This window comes from Dipteris shenzhenensis, chromosome 24 (assembly GCF_047967505.1).
Source record: "Dipteris shenzhenensis isolate YYH24624 ecotype China chromosome 24, Dip_SZ_1.0, whole genome shotgun sequence".
Lineage (NCBI taxonomy): Eukaryota > Viridiplantae > Streptophyta > Polypodiopsida > Gleicheniales > Dipteridaceae > Dipteris > Dipteris shenzhenensis.
The window spans coordinates 24556628-24572548 of NC_141619.1; the positions used below are offsets into that span (position 1 = coordinate 24556628).

At 41.9% G+C, this 15921-nt stretch overlaps 1 pseudogene; it reads right to left on the reverse strand.

The window, feature by feature from the left end:
- Window positions 1-899: 899 nt before the first annotated feature.
- Window positions 900-2975, reverse strand: LOC147886404 (protein NUCLEAR FUSION DEFECTIVE 4-like; annotated as a pseudogene).
- Between the last annotated feature and the right edge of the window lie 12946 nt (window positions 2976-15921).

The following is a 15921-nucleotide window of genomic DNA, read 5'->3' on the forward strand; positions in this document are numbered from 1 at the left end:
TGCTTCGTAGCAATCAAGCTTAGGAAGAGAGACTTCAACAAATAGCACTGCTATTCCAAGGTCAAGTGGAGGATATCTAGCAGGATCGGCAAGCGCTTTCCATTGTCATCTCCTCTCCCAAACGTTCCGCTCCCCATATCCATAGACTTCACAGCTCCCTCCATTCCAGCCATTCACAAGCTCAAAGATGCATGCAAAAACTGCAAGACTCAATGCAATGTAGAACTACAGATTGCCAGGATGAAGGACGACTACATACCGCAATGTGACTCCACGTACGCAAAGTCCAAGTGATCGTTAGCCAAAATAGACCGACAATCAACTGCGCCACACTGGACGTTCTCCAAAAGTGAGACTCACTTGTCATGCACACTTGGGTTGATATTTCACCCCCCGCCAATACCACATTAACACCAAATAAAGGCTAATTAAAATAATGCCATGCGTGATTTTCAATTGTTACAATCATACCTACCCTGGCAGGCCAAAAACGTATTATAAAAATCCCAAGGAGTGCTCACCAAACCTGATTGAGCATGTAAAATTCTCCGTTGAAATTGAAAAATCGCGATTGGAGTTGAAGGTTGCCTTTAATTTTAAGGGCCAGGATTTACAAATTTTAGTTATAAATCCTCGTAAGGGTATAAATTTTTATGGACTTTCATAATTTCATCCAGGTTCTAGGTGCAGAAAAACATTTTTGGCATAGGGCCAAACATATCATATGACGTGAATAAGAGCATACTTGGGTATTTCTACTACGCTACTTTCAAACCGTCTCATGCCTCGTCTCAAGTAATTAGTTCGCCCAACTGAGTAATTTACGAGCTCAATTTTTGGCAGAATAGGAGAGACATCAACCTCAAAAACCTTCTTGTAGCTTGGCAGCTCAACCATCTCTAAAATCCTTCTGTTGAGCCTCTGAAAATTTGTTCGCCTCGGCATGATTTGCATTCCTGAGCCTGCACCTTCTCCTTTGTAGGTTCGCGGAACTTGGCATAGATGTCTTGACTGTAGAATTTCCTCGTTCGCACCACCAGAACTGCGGAGACCAAGCTCCCAAACACGCTCACAATCGTCATTATCAGGAACGTCAATCGAAAGCACTCCGGCCCGTTGCACACCAAATCCGAGCTCGCTATACTCATAGGGGCAGGCGCACTCGCTGCTTCGTTCAGGCTAAATCGACTTCCAGACCCTGAGAGCAGATGTTCTTGCTGCATTCTTGCCTCTCTGTCATACAAATGTCCGGCTACCATTACATTGAGAAAGTAGGAGCCTAATGGACTAGCCACAGATCCCAGGTTGCACAAAGTAGCGTAATACTTGAGGCCGAACAGCTCAGAGATCACCGCGAAGAGAACGGGCCACTGTGCTCCGAAACAAAAGCCAAGAAGAATTGATGCGATGTACAAGGATCCAGGCGTCGGAAACGCTATCAGGAGATGCCCTACGCATGCTAAGGCGAGGACTATAGTGAGCACGAGAGTTCTTGGAAAGCGGTATTTTTTAAGGAGAAACTCAGAGGAGAAGCCAGAGACCACTCGACCAAGGAAGTTCCAGATGCTGATGAGGGATACGAATGTGCTAATGCTAATGCTGGAATAGCCAAGAGAGGCTCCGATTTGGCCCATGTTGTTGATGGCTGTGAGCGTTGCACCCAAACCACAAGTGCTTGCCGCGAAAAGAATCCACATGTCCAGACTCACCAGGGCTTGCGGGATGGTGAAGTCGTCCCCTCGCTCTGGCCACTTGGAAAAGAAAGTTTTTCTGTAGATATGGACTCGAGAGAAGAAGGGTTGTTTGCTGATTTGGGCTGTAGGTTCGATCCCAACAGAAGCTTTTGTGGAAGCTTGAGATAATAGTTGCGGCAAGGCTATGCGAGGAGGGTAACTCGGGGTGTAAGGTGGCTGATCATTCGAAGATGATTTTTTTAAATTGGCATCGTTCTGTGATGCCTCAAAGCCCTCCGCTTCGGCTGGAGCTATATCACTTTCGGGCTGGTTCCATTTGTGATCTGATCCCTTGCTCTCGTCATTTTGAGAGACCTCTTTGGAATCAGAAGCTTCCAATGCGTGGGAGGGAGAGGCATTCGACCCTAACACAGCTCCTGACGCTTCGGTTAGACCGCTCGGTGAGGCCTCCTGCGCTTCTGATATCTGCTTGAATTTCTCAAGCTCTGGCCGCACTGGAATCCACAAGTTCGACACCAGCAGAAGAACCGTAAAGACTCCCACGGCCTTGTAAACGGTGGGCGACGATATCGGAACCAAATTCTCCACCATGATAACTACCATGAGAAAGCCTGCCAACAGCGCGGCGAGGTAAAGGAACCAAAAGAAGTGTTTGCCTTCTTTTTCGTCCATCTCTGGTGTCATGGGGCGAACGAAAAACATGAGCAACAAGGACACCAGCGAAGGCAACCAGCCAGCGAGCAAGATGACGCCCCTCGGATCCTAGCTATAGAGAGCGTGATAAATTTGCGTGAAGATGGCACCACTGAGGCCTACAGATCCCTTGAGCAGCCCGATAACAGCACCTCGACTCTGAGGGAAGTTCTTCACGGCGACCACCAGCACGCCAGTGTTGGAAAACGTCTGCGAGTTGGCAGCCACGCACATATAGACGTACATCTGCCACAAGCGAGGGCGAGCGATTTTGCCGGTTACAGAGAGCCAGATCATGAGGTAGCCGAACAGATTCATGCCGGCTCCAACAGCGAGCACGGCCCAAGATGGGGTGATTTCGTTGAGCAAGCCGGAGACGATACCGACGTTGGTGCCGAGGTCCTTGAAGAAGCTGAGAGTGTCGAGGGTGTGCTGATCGTAGAGGAGAGCTTGTTTGATGGAGCCGGAGTAGATGCCGAAGATATAAGTGGCACCACTGCAGGACATAATGTAGAGGGAGACGGCAACAACGATCCATCGTCCTTTGAAGAAATGGAGGCAAAATTGCGAGAGCTGTTTCCCCTCCATGGGAACTTGGAAGCTTACGATTGATGCAATAGGCTTTTGGACACACAGATTGCATCGAAACGTCTTCTTATAATTGACTAGCCATGCCGTTAATACTCTCTGGGGTCAAGGGAGTGTTCACATAACATATATTTTATTTTATATTACACAAGGTGGACAATCCACTTGTTTCAAAGTTTATTAAAGTTTCCTTTGTGTAGGTCTTTTGAGGTATACTTTTGTATTGAAGATTCTCAGGCATATATATGATGTTCCTTTATGTATATTTTGAACTCGTATGTTTGTCCAAGTTGGGAAATGCTCTGGTGTCAGTGTATATTTTGAAGTTATACGTTCATCCAAATTGGGAAATGGTGTGTGGTGTCTCATTACATCCAATTGCCGTACCCAATTGAGGGAATCTCTTTGTCTTAAAGATGTTTTGGGTGGTTTTGTGTGTTGGCACACAAATTCAATCCAATCATTCGTGGAATAATTGGAGCCAAGAAATACATCCATGGAACCTTTGTTAGCAGTGCCTTCATTTGCCTCCATTTTTTTCCATGTTTTCTTTAAAAAATTTTCTTTAGCCAAATTAGACCAGGCCGTCCAAAGAAATTTTTGATCTAAATTAGACGTATTGATCCAAGTTTGAAACCAAATTAGACGTTTTGATCCAAGTTGGGCATGCGAGATCATTTGCTTTTTGTACTCTTTCTTGATTGTTGCTTTTTAGTAGTGTCCTCACAGCCCCAGAGAAAGATTAGTTATCTATGTAGCCCTCTTCCGTGGCTTCAATGGAAGGATATTTTTACTTTTGAAATTTTACAAAAATTAATTTGCATAAGGGAGTAATTTAAAAGAATTTTTGGAAAATTTTATAGACTTGTATAAAAAAAAGGGTACATTTTATTAATAAAATTTTTATTATAAGGGATTTAACAACTAGGCTTTGAACACGTGTGATATATAGGGTTTATACGTAGTGTCCCCCTCGAGCTCAGAACTTTATGCCAGGCTATTGCTAATGTTCATCACAATTCCTATGACATGGTGTGATTGGTGCTCGTGACTGGTGCTCGTCTACCTGACTACTACCTTTGCCTATTTATTGATTATTAACATGCACGTGCTATTTTGAGCAACTCAAGAGGAGAAAGAAGGGTAGCTATAGCTTTGGGCCATCCTCAAGTAACCACCAATGATACTTTGAAGACTCTTGTTTTGAAAAGTCTGAGTACATGAGAGTGCCCCTGATGTTTATTGCAAGCCCTACCTTTAATTTGCTAGCAAAGTTATGAGTCTTTTTCTGATTGTGGTGGATTAAAAGTGACGAATTGCAAGCACATCAATGAAAATTTTGTAAAAACATGTTTCTCCTTTGAGCCTCATCTATCTAAATCTCTATTTTATGGCTCTTTCAGATGGACGTTGTGGAGCTAGTTTGCCTATGGCTGTCATGGTTGTCCTTTGAGCCTCATCTGTTCGAATCTCTTTTCTTGTTTACATATAATTACCTTCAAGCATGGTGCATTAATGAGTCTAATCATAAAAGTTTCTTTAAGGTGATGTTCAGAGTGAAGAGCATAGCATTTCTGAAGGAATTTTTAATATTGGGGCTAGGGGCATTGGCAGTGATGTAAATTGTTGAAGAGTGCCATGACGGTGGTGATTGTCAATGTAGTAATTTATTTTATACAGGGTACAAGCGCAAGTGCATCCTTTAACTTTTTTGCAACCAATCAATGCCAAATCCTCCATCACATTGTAGTTTCCATGTGAATAGAAATCGACCATTTCATATGACAAATTGATCAAGGGTAACCATCCATGACTGATGTACGGTACATTAGGACTCGACATGTGTCCCATGCCCCTACCAATTGCAAGTATTGTGCATAACTCGAGGGTTAGTGTAGTGTTCATCGCGCTGTGTGGGTTTCTTTTATGTACTTGTGTTGAAGATTCTTGTGCATGTACATAGGTTATTGAGTGATCTCACAAATATACATATGATCATCCTATTTTGAGTGATTTCACAAATATACATATGATCATCCTGTTTTGACGTGATATGTTTGTCCAAATTGGAAAATGGCATGGTGTTAGTGTCAAATCACACGTGTTGTGTCCATTACATGCAATTGGCTTACCCAATTGAGGGAATCTCTTGCCTTAAAGATGTTATGAGTGGTTTTGTATGTTGCAAGCACACAAATTCAGCATCCATGGAAGCTGTTGTTGGATGAATCTTTCAAGTTTGGGAAAACACAAGTTAGAGAGAGAGAGAGAGAGAGAGATGAAGACGTTACTATTGTGCCAATAGAAAACAAACAAAGGTGAATCTAGTGCAAAGGAGCATGATACAGGATACAACTCGATTGTGAGAGTAGGAGAAAAATAGAGCATCGTGAACAAGTAAGTCGCTCTGTCTTTTTGACTAAGCCACTGTTTCTACATAGGATTTCATGTAAACCCTAAGTAGTTTCCAACGTGTTCTCTCTCCTACTCCTTGACATTGTCATGAAAGAGTTACTACTAAAGTAGTTTTGTTAAGTGAAGTATGCACAAAAGTTTGAAAAATGTTTCACAACAACACAAAGTAACTATAGATGCGCTTGGTAGATGCGCAAAATAGCAGGCGCGTCTATAAGCGTTGCTTTAGTAGAGGAATTACGGGCACGTCTAAAAGCGCGTCTAACAACTGGTCTATTTGCGCGTGTATTAACACGTCTATTTGCGCATCTAAACTGAGAAAATATGGGCCCGTCTAATATCACGTTTATCAGCGTGTCTATTTGCGCGTGTATTAGCACGTTTATTTGCACGTTTACACTGAGAATTAGACACGCATTTAGATGCGTAGATAGACGTAAACCAGAGAATACAGAAAGTGAGATTTTGGTGTACATCATTGCTTCCAAACATTGCCCATGATTACCAAAGCACATAATTTTAACAAAAACATCAATGCTTTTTTGCAAGATTAAGTGAGGTGAGGAGAATGAAACAATATGTAAAATAGTTTTGCCAATATCAATGATGGGGCTACGGTTCAATCTCATCCTCAATGAGACCAACCCTTGCTAAACTATCTACTTCAAAATCCAAACAAGTGTTTAGATCTACAAATACATTCAACCCACTACTACTTGTGCTACTCATGTGCTCATCGAAATCAGCATCACCAATGGTAGGCTCGTCCTCATGGGTAACGGCCTCAATATCTGTATCTCCTATCTCATGATCATCCTCCTCTCTCGTATCACGGTCATCATCACGTCCATGGCCATGATCATCCTCCATACGCTCCATATTAGTAAATGTACTATACATCACTTTAGAACGTGGCATAATAGGTATGACATGCCACCATCTATTATTATCCACCATTGGTTGATAGACAACCTAATTCAAACACAAATACAATCATGTTATTTTTCTTGCATCAAATATTTAAAAGCGAGTATTTTTTTATGTGTGCACAGTACCTGTTCACATTGTTGCAGTAGTACTAGTGTGTCCTTCCTACTTTGCCAAAACTTTGTGGAGTCAATAGTTACAAAGCCACTTGCATGGCGTTTGATTGTTGCATTAGGGCCTCTTTCCACCACGTCCTTAAACCACTTTACATCCAAAACATACACAAAGAAGCGTCGAAAGTCAAGCATAATAATATCTTGGATTATGCCACAATAATCATCCATGGCTCCATTGGCTCCCTCAAAGCTAGCAATGATGCCGCAATCTTGTGTGTTTCTCTTATCATCAATCTGTTGTGTTCGAAAATGCTTGCCCTCACACCATATAGCATTGAACATAGTGCACTACACCAAGAAAAAATCAATTAAATAAGCAATCTAAATTATTGAAAGCTCCTAACTTATGCATAACATTCTATATACCGACCTTGCTCATGCATCCCCTAGCATACTCCCATTCTTCCATTGTGATATGCATCCCCTTGTCTTTCTCTGCTTTCTCCATTTCATCAAGTAGCCAATCCACATGAATATCCTTTGGAAGTGCTCTTAGATACTGAGGGTATGGCACACGAGATCCGTGGTGTGTACGAAAGAGGGCCCTTTCTTCTTGTCTTCTTGCCTTTGCATCCCCGTATCTTGTCACCCATCTTTTCATCACATCACTATTAAGCACACAAAAGAGGTTGATACTATTATGCAACTCCGTGTCTATTACTTTGTTGCGTCCTTTCCCTTGAGGCACAATAGAGGTCATCCTGAGGTCTTCATTATCTCTCCATAGTCGTGGGAGAGAGCTATCCACATCAACAAGAAACTTAGAAATATATACAAGTGACTCTTGTACCAACCAACCCTCGGCCATGCTACCTTCGGGTCTTGCATTTTGTCTCACGAAGCCCTTCAAGGTCTTCATGAAGCGCTCAAGGAAGAACAACCATCGTGCATGTATAGTACCGCATATAGCAATCTCATCCACCAAATGCACTATAAGATGTAGTTGGCTTGTGAGAATAGAACGTGGAAATGTCTCCTCCACTAAACAAACCACCTCCACTGACATAACTCGAGCATTCTTAAGCGTGGTGGGATCTATTTCCTTTGAGCTCACATACCTAGAAATAAAAAAGTACAGCATATTAGCAATATGCATTCAAACTTACATGGAGCATTGATACGCATCATATTTTGTATCATGTAAAGTACCTCACAAGCTCGCCCATCTTGTAAATACAATCTTTCACGTCCTTCGATGCACTACGTGAAATGCTAGTAGGTAGTATGAACTGAACCCACGAGGAGGTGGTTGATTAGTTGCTTATAATTATTCACTCACAAATTTGAAAGGAAAAAGATATTATGCACATAAAATACTTACTTGGAGCATCTTGTGCCAATCATGAGATTTCAAGCCATATAATTGCTTTACACCTCTTTTCTTGCTCTTTGTAAAGGCTCCCTTCAAACACCTCATGCATCCAGTGGGAGTACGAATTGTAGTAATAGCGCACTTCACTGTCACCATCTCTAGCTTTGATAACATCCACGGTGCACGAGGTAAAAAAACATGCCCATTTGGTCTCTCTTGTGGCCAAGCTTCACGCCTCCTCCCTGTGGTACGTAGATCCTCCCTTATGCCTGCGGAATCTCGTGTCCCATTCAAATGCTCCCAAATGGTAGATGCCACATTCTTGAAGATATGCATGGGATCAAGCAGGTGATTGATCTTGAGGTGGGACCAATATGGTAAACGATAAAAGATGGAGTATCTTAACAAAATAAAGTGTTAGCAGGCAATCTTTATTTCCAGCCAATATAGCACACAATAGTTACAAACCCTTACCGGCTCATGCCAAGTGGTGGAGGAGTCGTGGAACCGTCCCAAATTCTCATCCAATCTCCCACGGTGAGTGATTGTGGGAGGACCTCATTCCAAGGGGCAACATATCTAGGATGATCAGGTGGGAGAAATCGATGGTGATTCTCATAGATGACCTTATTCAATGCGTCTGCCCGTGAGGCAACTAGCGAAGGACCACAAACAGGACATGCATGGTAACCCGATGTAGTGAGACCTGAACAATAGACGCAATTAAGAGTTGAAGGTGGGTTTAGGGTGCCACATCCTTTGCCTATTTATAATTAGAAGTGCAATGCTTACCTGAACACTCGCCATAGCCTGGGAAGTCATGCATCGTCCACATCAAGGTTGCTTTGCAGTTGAAGTCTCGTGACGAGGGAGGCCTGCTCACATCATGCACCTCGATACCTCTCCAAAGTATCTCTAGCTCGTCAATCAAAGGCTCCAAATAAACATCAGGTTTTTTGACTTTATGTTTCCCTGGAATTAGAAGGGACAGCATAACATGTCCTTTCTTAATAGCCATAGAGGGTGGAAGATTATAATTCACTAATATCACTGGCCATACACTGTAAGACGTGCTTTTGAGACCAAATGGGTTCACACCGTCCATACCCAATCCAAGTCTCAAGCTCCTAGGTTCTTCCTTGAAGCTTGGCCATGTGTCTTCAATATGCTTCCATGCAGGAGAGTCCGCGGGAGTGCTCCACTTGCCATCGGTTGATCGATGGGAGGAATGCCATGACATGAGCTCTGCAATAGATTTGCACTTGAACATATGTTGGATGCGAGGGATTATGGGAAAATGTCACCGAACCTTACGAGGCACATCCAAAGTTTTGAGATCTACTCTATATCACATGCATGGATGCACTTGTAATCTAATCCTCCAAGAGAGGTCACATGTTGCCTTGCCATATCTCTTGAGGTCAGTAATTTATTCTCCCTTGAAGCATTTTACACAATAGCCTACACGTGAAGACCATAAATGAGGAAAAGCATTCGAATAATTGACCCACTAGCATAATTCACCATGTTTGTGAAATAGACTTTAAAGCTTACTTGAGTAATGCATTCAAATTTGCATCGCTCCATCCATAGATGGTTTGTAAGTTTAGTAACTCAAGGGAGGCACGTAGAACAGAGAATGTGTACCCCTCAAACAATGGACTCGATGCTGCAGTAAAAAGATCATCCTGCTCCATGCTATCATCCCTCCCTTGATGGACATATAAATCCCGCACCATATCATCAAGCACCTCCTCCTCCATGGCTTCATGAGGTAATGGCGGAGGGCTACTATCACCATCACTCCATGCATCCGTAACGGTCCCTCTTGAAGATCCCACCTCATATCGCCCCCGATGCTTCGCCTCCTCACGGTGAGCATAGGGCAACATATGCGGGTGTGGCACTGCATCTTGTATCAAATTAAAACGGGATCATAACTCAAACATATGAACACCCATAGGTATCTCAATCACCCTTAACTTACAAACCCTTACCCTATTTACAGTCACATCCCATTCTCCATACTTTGAGATGTGATTGAGTGTAATCCTGTGTGCATGATACATGTTTCCTTGACATCGATCACACATACATTTGATTTTTTGCTCCAACCACATTTCCGATGGTGGATACGGAGGGATTCATCCTCACTGGAGCTATTTGTTGAAGATGAAGACATCCTACAAACAAACAACCCACCGAATTTGCTCTTCTTCAAATGTTTTATTTTAAACTCTGTGGCGCATCTAAAGGCACGTCTAAAAGCGTGTCTATTTGTTCTGTGGTGCGCATCTAAAAGCGCGTCTACTCTGTGTATTTAGATGCGCCTATAGATGTGCTTTTAGATGTGCCTATAGATGTGGCTTTTAAACCTGCTTTTAGCGCACTCGCTTCGCTTTTCTTCACATTACTTATACTTCGTGTAGCTTGCTTGCTTCCTTATTAGCAAATCCACAGTTTGGACGCTTAAGAGGAAGGTTCCCACACTTACTTCTAAGCTTACACTTAAGAGGAAGGCACCCACACTTACTTCCAAGCTTAAAGGAGAGGAGGGCGAACAAGGAGGAGAAGCAACTTTGAAAAAGAAGAAGAACCTTCCATACCTCTATCCAAGGTAAGTCTTTTTGCAGTTGATCTTTTTGGAAGTTTGCTCTCTTTAGATTTGTACTTTCTCGTATCCAAAAAATGCATGATCTGGGTATCAGTGTCATGTTTGTGTGTCGTGCGCAATGTCCTTTTCTACTTTTTAGAAAAGTCCATCTGTTGGAGCACGTCTATAGGCGCATCTCAGAGCGCGTCTGAAATCGCGTCTATAGGCACGTCTAAATGCGCGTCTAGCCTGTTTGCAGACATAGATAGCTGCATCTATAGATGCACTGTTATACGCGAAAATAGACACGCTAATCAGACGCGTCTATAGACACGCTCCGATAGTAATCCTCTCTTCCCTTCCCCTTTCTTCTCAGCTCATCAGTAATAGATTTTTTTTATTTTTTCCACTTCAACATGTGGCTAGGAAGCGCTTCCAACTCACCTGATCCCCGGGATTCTACTAGTCTTGCAGAGTTATACGGGTATATGACGGGTAGTCTAAACACCCCCCAGGAGTCGGCACTACAGACTCCAAACCACCCCACACCAGCTGAGATCACCCCAGCGGAGTCAGCACAGCCCAGCCGGCTACACAGCGTAGGCCCATCTCCCATGCCGTCTTATGCCCCTTCCCCCATGCCGTCAGGAGGTCCTTCTGTCTCGCAGAGCCGTCGACGTACTCCTGTGCAATCGAGACTCGGTTTTCCAGCTACGAGTGGTCAGCGTAGTCCCGTGCAGTCTCCAGCTACGAGTGGCCAGCGTACGAGCTCGACACGACACGGTAGTAGGCGTAGTAGCAGGGAGAGCAGTGGGGGATGCATGGCATAGTGCTTTGGGAGGGGTGGCAGTGGGGACGATGATGATTCAGATGATTTAGACGTGCCTCCGGGTGATGGTACGATATTCTATGACATCACTCAGACAAGAGGCATCTTGATGGATGCGCGGGGGAAGGACATCATGGCCTTCATGCGCTCTGTAATTGCTAACAATTACAGAGATTGCTTTATCCACTTCAAAGACTAGCCAAACATGTTGGCCGATGAGACCCTCGCTGCTGTTCGCTCTAGGTATCCTAACCCCCCCAATCGCCAGTTCACAGATAAATGGGCCAAGTCAAAGATTGTCACGATACTTCGCAATAAAAGATCTTCGCTTAAGAGGCAGGCACTAGCGGAGCTTGCCAGGCTCAAGGGAGGTCAACCACCAAGGGGCCCGCCCCACACCACTCACAAGCGTGAGTGGAAGAAAGCAATGAAGTCAGCGAGGGAGGACCCCAGTCTGCAGCACGTGGAGGCACAAAGGATCCAGATGGAGGAATATGGAAGCGCGCATTTTGGAGCAGGGGGTGTTGAATCATGGGAGGCCCAATTTGTAAGTATCGATCTCAAATTATATTGCTTATGTAGTTTATTAGGAGGTTGTTTCTTTGTACTAATCCCTCCGCAAATTGTGTCGTCTTATAGCTTGAGATCGTGGGCAGATACCCTACTCCTATGGAGACAGCCTACCACCGCCACCATCGCAGAGGAGATACATGGAGGCACTTCTATGATGACGGGTTGATTACTGAGGAGCAGTATATCCGGGCTACTGAAGCGGCCCTCGAGGTATTTGAAAGTAATTAAATAATGCCAATATTATAAGTAAAGATTTGATTTTTCATACATTGATATATGTTGTCCCTTGTTTACGGGCCCATGCACAAGACGACGAGGAAGACGAGGAAGGAGGCGCAGAAGGGAGCGCAGAAGGGAGCGTGGAAGGCAGCAAGGATTAGTCGTAGAAGTAGTGCTAGCTACTCTTTTTTGTACTTAAAGCCACTAGCTTGGCTTCGTGCCTCTTGTATATACACTCCTCTTATTTTTTGTACTTGAAGCCACATGACGTGGCTTAGCTTCCTTATTTTTTGTACTTGAAGCCACATGACGTGGCTTAGCTTCGTGCTATATGTACATACAAGCACTTTTTGAGCTTTCAATTTTATTATGTTTTGGAGTTGTAATGTTTTATTTGGAATTGTAATTAAAATGCGGTTGGCTGTAAGAATTGAATTACACAATGTGGAAATGGGATTCTTGTAACTATATAGCATACACAACATACACAGCATTCTGTAAATTTAAAAATATATATTATAAAGCGTGTCTATCAATGCGTCTATAAATGCGTCTATATACGCGTCTGTCTGTTCGACAAGCATCTATTTTTATGTCTATAAATGCATTTATAAGAGCGTCTATTTAAGCATCTAAATGCGCGTTTATACGTGCATGTGTGTCCTATATGGGGCTAAAAATCTCTCTCTCTCTCTCTCTCTCTCTATATATATATATATATATATACATATGTCTTTCTATCGATCTATCTATCTATCTATCTAGCTAGCTACCTACCTACCTACCTATCTATCTATCTATCTATCTATCTATCTATCTATCTATCTAGCTAGCTAGCTAGCTACCTATCTATCTATTTATCATATCTATCTCCTATCTATCATGTGTGTGTGTGCGCGTGTGTGCATGCGCATATAGATAGCTTTTTATTTTCCTAAAACTTGGATTTGAAATGAAGACTCATCCAAAAAAAGTTTTTGTGGACGTCTTTCTTCATTCCGATTCTTCCACCCATATCAGCTGTGTGTGTGTGTGTGCGCGCGTGCGTGTGCGTGTGCACACATGCATATAGATAGCTTTTTATTTGCCCAAAACTTGGATTTGAAATGAAGATTCATCCAAAAAAAGGTTTTGTGGACATCTTTCTTCATTGCAATTCTTCCACCCATATCAACTTCAATGCAAGAGATTCTCTCAGTTGAGTAAGGTGATTGGATTTGACAAACACATAGCATGTCTCAATTAATGCTAACACTAGACCATTATTGAATGAGTGAAACTAATTATTGTTCCTTCTGCTACCTTTGTACCCTTTTTATATATTGCGACTGGGCTAAATGGTTTAACCATTTTGCTATTATTCTATACCAAAGAAACACAACAAGACAAAGCACCCATAGATGCGCACACAGACGCGTTTACTGAACTAAATAAAAAACTTACGGGCGTGTCTATTCGCGCATCTATTTTCACTTCTGGAGACTCGGATCTAATAGCATGTCTATATCCTAATTTTAGAATGTTCACTCTATTTTGTAGAATTGATGGAAAATTATTCTTTAGACAAAGGCTTAGAGAGACAAAAGGTACAATGTAGAGAGGAATGGGTTGGAAGATTTTTTTTAATGTGGTCATACTTATGCCTTATGAGCCAATTAAGTGTGAGAAACTAGAAGATTACCATCTAGGGATAGCTATGTCAAGAAAATTGTTGCAAATTGAACTTGAAAATAATAACAAGGAATTCATTTGCTTACGTTTCCAAATGGTGATCTAAGTTGCATTGAGCTCAATGTACACGTTGATACTTTAGATAATGGTTAGAATTTATGGACTTTAAGTTTGTCAATGATGGGGAATGTAAAAGAAAGGAAGTTTCTATGAAAAAAAGACATTACAAAATGATTAATAGACTGCAAGCAAGCGTCAGTTTAAGAGTAAATGTGATTTATATAATATCTTAATGTTACAACTACTAATTGTTGCAAAGTACATTGTTGCTAGATGATAGAGCAAGCAAGGATCCTCAAATTGCAATAGCATATTGGGATCAAAGTTTTGAAGATAAAGTCAATCATACAACATTTTTGTTGATAGCATAGGATGCTAAGCAAAAAGGATGTGGAATTAGGTTGCCCCTTGGAGGAATATTGTTCACTATAGTGCATGGTATAAGGTACATGGTATCTCAAATGCAACCCTCTATCAATAGAAACAACAAAATGAGTTTGGTGTGGGAAATTATGCATGGGAATAGGGATTTGTTGAGAAATTTTATGAGTCACATGGAGCTGGTCAAAGTCTACATTTAGCAGGTTGTGAAATACTATCTTTAAGCATGTCAGCCTCTCAAAATGAGCACTTTCTCTAACCATGGCATGGCAGCACATGTACTCCAATTCAAATGAAACTTGAAACCACAAAGGTGTGGAGTGAGAGGGAGCATTTGATACGAAAATGAAGGGTACATAGTTTACAAAAGAAGCCTTGTAGAAGCTTATATATCCATGGTGCTTATGTTTGAAGCTAGATCCTACCCAAAATTTGTGTGACATATAGGACAAGATGGACCAAGTGAAGCCATGTAAATTTTCTATGGTTGCAACCCATATTGAATATTTGGGCCATATTATGTAATTGCTTGTGTCATTGTCACAGATGTTGACAGTGTCTGGAAATTTTGCATTACAATTCTAGAAGTTTGATTTAACAATTGGTAAGGCCATATTAGTAAAAGTGGAAAAATCTTGTGAAATTGGAAGAGTTTTCTTGGAATTCTCGTCACTTAAGGTAATTACTGATACTTTCATTAATTGCTTCAGACCGAGATTGAACAAAAAAGTACAGAGAAGTAGAACGCAAATGTTGAGATTGGTTAACTTTATGAAAGAAGATTGATTACATCATTACTACACATGGGCCTTGTTCTGATGGTTAAGCACCGACGTTTAGCATGCACGGGACGCTAATCGTTGATAAGCAAAGCGGGTTTAAAAAAGTGTCACTATATAGCAACATTTTATAAAAGTCATTGTATAGCGAAGTTCATAAAACATTGGTATATAGAGACATTTGCTAGACTTGTAAAAGGTTGTTATATAGTGACTCTGAGACACTTTCATATAGCAACATTTTACAAAGAGTGTTTTTCCACATACCGAACTTTAAAAATAGTTTTTCCCAATGACAAAAAAAAATTATTTTCATACATGTTTGATCCTTGGAAAGAATAAAAGTACAAGAGCATATACATCAACTTTGAAGCTCATATATTCATGTCCAAGTTTGAGATGACAAAAATCAATGAAGAGCATTTACATCAACGGCTTTCCTGAGCCAAGTCTAGCATGCCAAACAAGTCTATCTCCAACTCTATACCGAGTTGATCTCCTATATCATCATCATACTCTGGCATTGTACGTTCCCCTAAGACTTCTTCAATAAACTCAGGTGATTCTTGATGATCATCATCTTCTTCCTCAATATCATGATCTCCATCTTCCTCCCGTACGATGTCATTATGCACATCTTCCTCTTGGCTCATATTGTGATCTTCATCTTCTTCACTAGATCCATCTGGATCAATTGCATCCGGCATTGGTAGTGGCATCTGTTGAGATATCGAGCTCCACTCGTGATATGCCAGGGTGACCATTGTGCATTTATGTCACCGACTTGTTAGCTGCAGATGCAGTTGGTACACCGCCCATGAATAATAGCTGGATGACAGCTATCCTTATGTACTCTAGTTCGTGGCTCAGTTAGTATGCCACCTTAGTTAGCTGAGTTTGGTTTGAGACCCACATATAGGGTTCTTCTATTTCTTTGTACAAGAGTTCTTTTGGCTTTCACAACTAATAAGAGGAAAACTGTTTTCAGCCTCCACCTTTGTGTGTATTCCC